General features: G+C 47.6%; 1 pseudogene; it reads right to left on the bottom strand.

Annotated features, from left to right (window-relative positions):
• Positions 1-1,839: 1,839 nt before the first annotated feature.
• Positions 1,840-9,263, bottom strand: part of LOC127908064 (regulator of G-protein signaling 12-like) — a 52,400-nt pseudogene continuing 44,976 nt past the window's right edge.

The following is a 9,263-nucleotide window of genomic DNA, read 5'->3' as shown; positions in this document are numbered from 1 at the left end:
ATAGGCTCCTGCCGATCCGTCTCTCTGCCGATTGGCTTCTGCCAACCCGTCTCTGCTCTGGTTGTCTCTTAGCGCTGACCAATGACGGGAGTTCTGACGTCTGGTACACGCCCGTCCTCACCCTGCCGCCACGGCGGCAGAGTTCCGAGGCCACGCCCTCATGGTTCTGTCCCAGCTTGGAATCTCGGAGGTCCCGGAACCTCACGGAATCTTCAGGTGTGGAGTTGGTTTCAACCCGATCCACATCTAGCCTGGCTCGGTTGGGGCGCGAGGGCGATTTGGATTTACGAGAGCGAGGAGGAGCAGGAGGGGGTTTCGAGAGAGGTGGTGGCGCCCTCTTCTGGTGAGATTTGAAACTGCCTCCTCTGTCCCTCTCTCTCCTCTGGTCTCCGTCTCTATCCCTGTCTTGGCCTGAAGGGTGAAGGGTTAGGACATGGTGCTTTTAACCGTTGATGCAAACACACAAAAACACCACACACATGCAGAGGGGAGGGAGGAGAGGGGAGGAGAGGGAGAGAGGGGAGAGGGGAGGGAGGAGAGGGGAGGAGAGGGAGAGAGGGGAGGGAGGAGAGGGAGAGGGGAGGGAGGGGGAGGAGGAGGGAGGGAGGAGAAGGGAGGAGAGGGAGAGGAGGGAGAGGGGGGAGGGAGGAGAGGGAGGGGAGGGAGGAGAGGGGAGGAGAGGGAGAGGGGGAGAGGGGAGGGAGGAGAGGGGAGGAGAGGGAGAGGGGGAGAGGGAGAGGGGAGGGAGGAGAGGGGAGGAGAGGGAGAGGGGGAGAGGGAGAGGGGAGGGAGGAGAGGGGAGGAGAGGGAGGAGAGGGAGAGGAAGGAGAGGGAGAGGGGAGGGAGGAGAGGGAGGGTAGGGAGGAGAGGGAGAGGGAGGGTAGGGAGGAGAGGGAGGGTAGGGAGGAGAGGGAGAGGGAGGGTAGGGAGGAGAGGGAGAGAGGGGAGGGAGGAGAGGGAGGGAGGGAGGAGAGGGGAGGGAGAGAGAGGGAGGAGAGGGAGAGGGGAGGGAGGATAGGGGAGGGAGGAGAGGGAGAGGGGAGGGAGGGGAGGGAGGATAGGGGAGGGAGGAGAGGGAGAAGGATAGGGAGGGAGGAGAGGGAGAGGGGAGGGAGGAGAGGGGAGGAGAGGGAGAGGGGAGGGAGGAGAGGGGGAGAAAGCGGGGGTGGGAGGAATAGAAAGGGGCCGAGAGGGAGAGACAGAAAATGAGAACACTCAGTTGACAGACTAACCTCCTCACCAGGCTCAATAGAGAGCGAGCCGGTTGAGAGAGAGAGAGACAAAGAGAGACAGAGAGAGTCAGAGAGAGAGTCAGAGAGAGAGAGAGAGAGAGAGAGAGAGACAGAGAGAGAGTCAGAGAGAGAGAGAGACAGAGAGAGAGACAGAGAGAGAGAGACAGAGATTTGTACATTGTTAAAACACTGTATATATATAATATGACATTTGTAATGTCTTTATTGTTTTGAAACTTCTGTATGTGTAATGTTTACTGTTAATTTTTATTGTTTATTTCACTTTATATATTCACTTTATATATTATCTACCTCACTTGCTTTGGCAATGTTAACACATGTTTCCCATGCCAATAAAGCCCTTGAATTGAATTGAATTGAGAGAGAGACAGAGACACAAAGAGAGACAGAGAGAGAGAGACAGAGAGAGAGCCACAAAGAGAGACAGAGAGAGACACACAAAGAGAGAGAGAGCCACAAAGAGAGAGAGCCACAAAGAGAGAGAGACATGAAGAGAGAGAGACAGAGAGAGAGATGGAGAGACAGAGAGAGAGACAAAAAGAGAGAGGGAGAGAGACACCAGAAGAAAAGAGACAGATCACTTAAAGCTGGTAAGAGGGTGATTCCATCTCAATAGTATAATGTTTATTATGTCTATGTACAGGAGGTCATAGTTCACAGAACAACCCAATGGAAGTGGAACAACAGAATAGAACACTTCTATTGTGACATCATCATAACAGAATGACAGGAAGTTGATGGAACAATGACTAGATAATAAAGGGTTAAAAACAGACTGTTAAACTGGTATTTAATATACACAATTAGTACTCTTTAACATGATACACTGTAATAAAAATAATAATAATAATAATAATAATAATAACAACTCAGGATAAATGAATGTGTTCTCAGGAATATATTACAGGATGATAAACTAGATGAGAATTCTCAATAAAAGGTAAAAAGCCTGGTGATTGTTAGAAGACAAGTCAGATTGAAACATTGTTGAATTGTTTTTGTATCGAAAGAGAGAGAGGGAGGTGAGGTGTTCTTCCAGGGTTTCAGTCAGAGAGAGAGAGAGAGAGAGAGAGAGAGAGAGAGAGAGAGAGAGAGAGAGACAGAGACAGAGACAGAGACAGAGACAGAGAGAGAGAGAGAGAGAGAGAGAGAGAGAGACAGAGAGGTGAGGTGTTCTTCCAGGGTTTCAGTCAGAGAGAGAGAGAGAGAGAGAGAGAGAGAGAGAGAGAGAGAGAGAGAGAGAGAGACAGAGACAGAGAGAGAGAGAGAGAGAGAGAGAGAGAGAGACAGAGACAGAGACAGAGAGAGAGAGAGAGAGAGAGAGAGACAGAGAGAGAGAGACAGAGAGAGAGACAGAGACAGAGACAGAGAGAGAGAGAGAGAGAGAGAGAGAGAGAGAGAGAGAGACAGAGACAGAGAGAGAGAGAGAGAGAGAGAGAGAGAGAGAGAGAGAGACAGAGAGAGAGAGAGAGAGAGAGAGACAGAGAGAGAGAGAGAGACAGAGAGAGAGAGAGAGAGAGAGAGAGAGAGAGACAGAGAGAGAGAGAGAGAGAGAGACAGAGAGAGACAGAGACAGAGACAGAGAGAGAGAGAGAGAGAGAGAGACAGAGAGACAGAGAGAGAGAGACAGAGACAGAGAGAGAGAGAGAGAGAGAGAGAGAGAGAGAGAGAGAGACAGAGAGAGAGACAGAGAGAGAGAGAGAGAGAGAGAGAGACAGAGAGAGAGAGAGAGAGAGAGAGAGAGAGAGAGAGAGAGACAGAGAGAGAGAGAGAGAGAGAGAGACAGAGAGAGAGAGACAGAGACAGAGAGAGAGAGAGAGAGAGAGAGAGAGAGAGAGAGAGAGAGAGAGAGAGAGAGACAGAGAGAGAGACAGAGAGAGAGAGAGAGAGAGAGAGAGAGAGAGAGAGAGAGAGAGAGAGAGAGAGAGAGAGAGAGAGACAGAGAGAGAGAGAGAGAGAGACAGAGAGAGACAGAGACAGAGACAGAGAGAGAGAGAGAGAGAGAGAGACAGAGAGAGAGAGAGAGAGACAGAGAGAGAGAGACAGAGACAGAGAGAGAGAGACAGAGAGAGAGAGAGAGAGAGAGAGAGAGAGAGAGAGACAGAGAGAGAGAGGAGGTGAGGTGTTCTTCCAGGGTTTCAGTCCAAACTACAGACAGAGGGAGGGGGAGACAGATAGACACAGAGAGAGAGAGAGAGACAGAGACAGAGAAAGAGACAGTCTGCAGTCCTGTCCTCTTCCAGGAACACACATTGTAGTGAAGGTGATTTCTCTTCAGCTGAGTGGTAAAAGACAGACCAACTCCATCTCGGGCTCCAGAACAAACCAATCAAATCAAGGCTTAGATACACAAAGCAGTCCTTTCCCTGATTGGTTAAAGTGCATCATTACAATCTGTACATTGGAGGGTTGTAGACGGCCGAGGGTGTAGGGTTGGGAGGGGAGGGGGGTAAGTTAGGCACTGGTTTCCACAGCAACAAGTCCACTTCGAAAAACAACAACCTTTCACACGCAGACGGAGAGGCGGACCCCATAGGCACAGATCTAGGATCAGTATTCTGACTACAATGACCCCTAGATCCTCTAGATGTATCCTCAGGACAGATAACAGACCTGGGATCAGTGTTGCTGTCCCCTGAACCACATCCTCTAGATGTATCCTCAGGACAGATAACAGACCTGGGATCAGTGTTGCTGTCCCCTGAACCACATCATCTAGATGTATCCTCAGGACAGATAACAGACCTGGGATCAGTGTTGCTGTCCCCTGAACCACATCATCTAGATGTATCCTCAGGACAGATAACAGACCTGGGATCAGTGTTGCTGTCCCCTGAACCACATCCTCTAGATGTATCCTCAGGACAGATAACAGACCTGGGATCAGTGTTGCTGTCCCCTGAACCACATCATCTAGATGTATCCTCAGGACAGATAACAGACCTGGGATCAGTGCTGCTGTCCCCTGAACCACATCATCTAGATGTATCCTCAGGACAGATAACAGACCTGGGATCAGTGTCTGGAAGGGGTTTACTTCACCTCCCAGAGACTGGGGGGGTTGAGTCCCAAATGGAACCATATTCCCTATATAGCACACCACTTTCCACCAGAGCCTTAGGGGTAGTGCACTATATAGGGAATAGGGTTCTGGTCTAAAGTAGTGCACTATATAGGGAATAGGGTTCTGGTCTAAAGTAGTGCACTATATAGGGAATAGGGTTCTGGTCTAAAGTAGTGCACTATATAGGGAATAGGGTTCTGGTCTAAAGTAGTGCACTATATAGGGAATAGGGTTCTGGTCTAAAGTAGTGCACTATATAGGGAATAGGGTTCTGGTCTAAAGTAGTGCACTATATAGGGAATAGGGCTCTGGCCACTAGTAGTTCACTATATAGGGAATAGGGTTCTGGTCACTAGTAGTTCACTATATAGGGAATAGGGTTCTGGTCACTAGTAGTTCACTATATAGGGAATAGGGCTCTGGTCACTAGTAATTCACTATATAGGGAATAGGGCTCTGGTCACTAGTAATTCACTATATAGGGAATAGGGCCCTGGTCACTAGTAGTTCACTATATAGGGAATAGGACTCTGGTCACTAGTAGTTCACTATATAGGGAATAGAACTCTGGTCACTAATAGTTCACTATATAGGGAATAGGGCTCCATTTCGGGAGAGAGAGGAGAGGATAGTTCAGAGGTCAAACGCAGTTCGAAGGTGAAAGGCCACGGTTCAGAGTTCACACAGGGGAGGTACCTGAGCAGGGCGAGCTGTGGAGGTCGTGTTGAGAGAAGCGTGGTGGGTTATGGGTAGTGGAGGAGGAGTGGTGTGGGGTTAGGAGAGTGGAGTTAGGACTGTTGATGTCCCCTTCTCCCACCAGGGTCAGGTCAGCTAGGGGTTCCTCTTGTAACATCTGTACTGACCCCGTGCAGTCTGGGCTGGGGAGACCCCGTAGGTGGTGCTGCCCCTGGGAGGGGGGGTGGACTGTGGTGCTGGGGAACGGGGGAGGGGGTCTGTTGTGGTGGGAGGGGGAGGAGCGCTCGTCTTCCCCCTCCTCCTCCCGTTCCGAGCGAGGATTCCAAGCTCTGTGATTGGCCGCCAGTGTTCAAAGGGAACGAGCCACCGCCTCCACCCTCCTTGTTGCCGTGACGTCTGTTTTCCCCGTAGCCGTAGTTGTCGCTATCGCCATGGTTACCACCGCCGCGGCCATGCTGGGTGACGCAGGCGGGAGGAAGAGGAAGGGGTGGTGATGAAGGGCTGAGGCGGAGGAAGTCGGGAAGCGTCAGGTCACTCTTGTCTAACAGACCTCGCTGGTCGTCTGCTCTGCTGCACTGAGCTTTGGATATGAGCTGGAAGAGCTCTGGAGAGAAGATAGATACACACACACACACACACACACACACACACACACACACACACACACACACACACACACACACACACACACACACACACACACACACACACACACACACACACACACACACACACACACGCACACACACACACACACACACACACACACACACACACACACACACACACACACACACACACACACACACACACACACACACACACACACACACACACACACACACACACACACACACACACACACACGCACACAGAGAGAGAGACAGAGACACAAGCAGAGACAAACACACACAGACACACACGAGGTCAATACAAACCACACAGAGATACAGGTATATAACAGTATATAACAGGTATATAACATGAATTATCACTACTTCATATCACTACTCACTACTTCATATCACTACTTCATATCACTACTTCATATCACTACTCACTACTTCATATCACTACTTCATATCACTACATACAGCTAGCTACTTCATATCACTACTCACTACTTCATATCACTACTTCATATCACTACTTCATATCACTACTCACTACTTCATATCACTACTTCATATCACTACTTCATATCACTACTCACTACTTCATATCACTACTTCATATCACTACATATAACTACTTCATATCACTACTTCATATCACTACATATAACTACTTCATATCACTACTTCATATCACTACTTCATATCACTACTCACTACTTCATATCACTACTTCATGTCACTACATAAAGCTACTTCATATCACTACATATAGCTACTTCATATCACTACATATCACTACTTCATATCACTACATATAGATACTTCATATCACTACATATAGCTACTTCATATCACTACATATCACTACTTCATATCACTACATATAGCTACTTCATATCACTACATATAACTACTTCATATCACTACTCGCTACTTCATATCACTACATATAGATACTTCATATCCCTACATATCGTTAATTCAAATCACTACATATAGATACTTCATATCACTACTCGCTACTTCATACCACTACATATAGATACTTCATATCACTACATATAGATACTTCATATCACTACTCGCTACTTCATATCACTACTCGCTCCCTCATATCGCTACATATATCACTACATATCGCTAGTTCATATCACTACATATCACTACTTCATATCACTACTTCATATCACTACATACAGCTACTTCATATCACTACTCACTACTTCATATCACTACTTCATATCACTACATACAGCTACTTCATATCACGTCTTCATATCACTTCTTCATATCACTTCTTCATATCACCACTTCATATCACTACATATCACTACTTCATATCAATTCATATCACTACTCGCTAATTCATATCACTACATATAGCTACTTCATATCACTACTTCATATCGCTACTTCATACCACTACATATAGCTACTTCATATCGCTACCTCATATCGTTACTTAATACTGCCACTCGCTACCTCATATCGCGACCCCATATCGCTACTCGCTGCCTCATATTGCTACCTCATACCGCTAATTCATATCGCTACTCGCTACCTCATACTGCTAATTCATATTGCTACCTCATACCGCTACTTCATTTCGCTACTTGCTACCTCATATCGCTACCTAATATTGCCACTCACTACCTAATATTGCTACTTCATTTCGCTACTTGCTACCTCATATCGCTACCTAATATTGCCACTCACTACCTAATATTGCTACCTCATATTGCCACTAGCTACCTCATATCGCTACCCCATATCGCTACTCGCTACCTCATATTGCTACCTCATACCGCTACCTCATACCGCTACTCGCTAACTTATACCGCTAATTCATATTGCTACCTCATACCGCTACCTCATATCGCTACCTCATACCGCTACCTCATATCGCTACTTCATATCGCTATCTCATATCGCTACCTCATATCGCTATCTCATACCGCTACCTCATATCGCTACCTCATATTGCTACTCGCTACCTCATACCGCTACCTCATATTACAATATATCACAGCTCATAATTTAAACTGAATGCAAGAGCAGACAGTGTATCAATCAGTTAGACATATCTACTTCATATCGCTACTTCATATCGCTACCTCATATTACAATATATCACAATATATCACAGCTCAAAATTTCAACAGCATGCAAGAGGAGACAGTGTATCAATCAGTTAGACATCTCAAAGCTACAGGCTAGAGTTAGGAAGGAGAGGAGACATGGACGAGCTACACACAGCTAGCTAGCGAGCATCAACAGCATCAATGCTGCTACAGCAATACAGTGTTAGTTAGTGACAGCACAGCTAGGGGTTTGAAGGAGAGGAGGAGAGGGAAGGAGGAGGGAGGACGTTGTTTTACCTTCAGCTTCGTCTACAGTAATCTTTTCTGCTTTCTCTTTTCAGTGGGCGGGGCTTTATTTGGCGCCGCTGTCTTGCGGTGGCTGCTGGGTAAGAGGCGGTCGTCACGGGCAGAGGAGGAGGGCTTGTTTCCGTTGCCGAGCACCGCGCTGGGCTTCCCTGACGCCCTCTCATCCCCCTGACAGGTTTAGTGAACAACGAGGGGGGTGTCAACGAGTTAGGGGGCGTGGGGGCAGTGATGATGATGATGATGAGGGAGGGAGGGGGGAAACTAGTGTGTGTGTGTGTGTGTGTGTGTGGACAGCTTTTGATTTCTCCGTTCAGAGCTTAAAGGTGACAGTTGGACCATGGTCATATCGGTGACCACAGTTTGGTCAGAGGGCTGTTGAGGAGGTGTCACGGGACACAGGGACTTCTATCAGCTAACAAAACATCTACACACGACGAGCACACAACACACACAACACCAGAACACACCACAACACCAGAACACACCACAACACCAGAACACACCACAACACCAGAACACACCACAACACCAGAACACACCACAACACCAGAACACACCACAACACAACACCAGAACACAACACAACACCAGAACACAACACCAGAACACACCACACCACAACACCAGAACACACCACACCACAACACCAGAACACACCACAACACCAGAACACAACACAACACAACACCAGAACACAACACAACACAACACAACACAACACAAAACACACCACAACACCACAACACAACACACCACAACACCAGAACACAACACAACACAACACAACACAACACCAGAACACACCACAACACAACACCAGAACACAACACCAGAACACAACACAACACCAGAACACACCACAACACCAGAACACACCACAACACCAGAACACACCACAACACAACACCAGAACACACCACAACACCAAAACACACCACACCACAACACCAGAACACACCACAACACCAGAACACACCACAACACCACAACACAACACACCACACAACACCAGAACACAACACAACACCAGAACACACCACAACACCAGAACACACCAAAACAACACAACACAACACAACACCAGAACACAACACAACACCAGAACACACCACAACACCAGAACACACCACAACACCAGAACACAACACAACACAACACCAGAACACAACACCACAACACAACACCACAACACAACACCAGAACACACCACAACACCAGAACACACCACAACACACCACAACACCAG

This window comes from Oncorhynchus keta, chromosome 16 (genome assembly GCF_023373465.1).
Source record: "Oncorhynchus keta strain PuntledgeMale-10-30-2019 chromosome 16, Oket_V2, whole genome shotgun sequence".
Taxonomy (NCBI): Eukaryota; Metazoa; Chordata; class Actinopteri; order Salmoniformes; family Salmonidae; genus Oncorhynchus; species Oncorhynchus keta.
The sequence above is the reverse complement of the archived record's forward strand: the minus strand, read 5'-3'. Positions and strand labels throughout refer to the sequence as shown.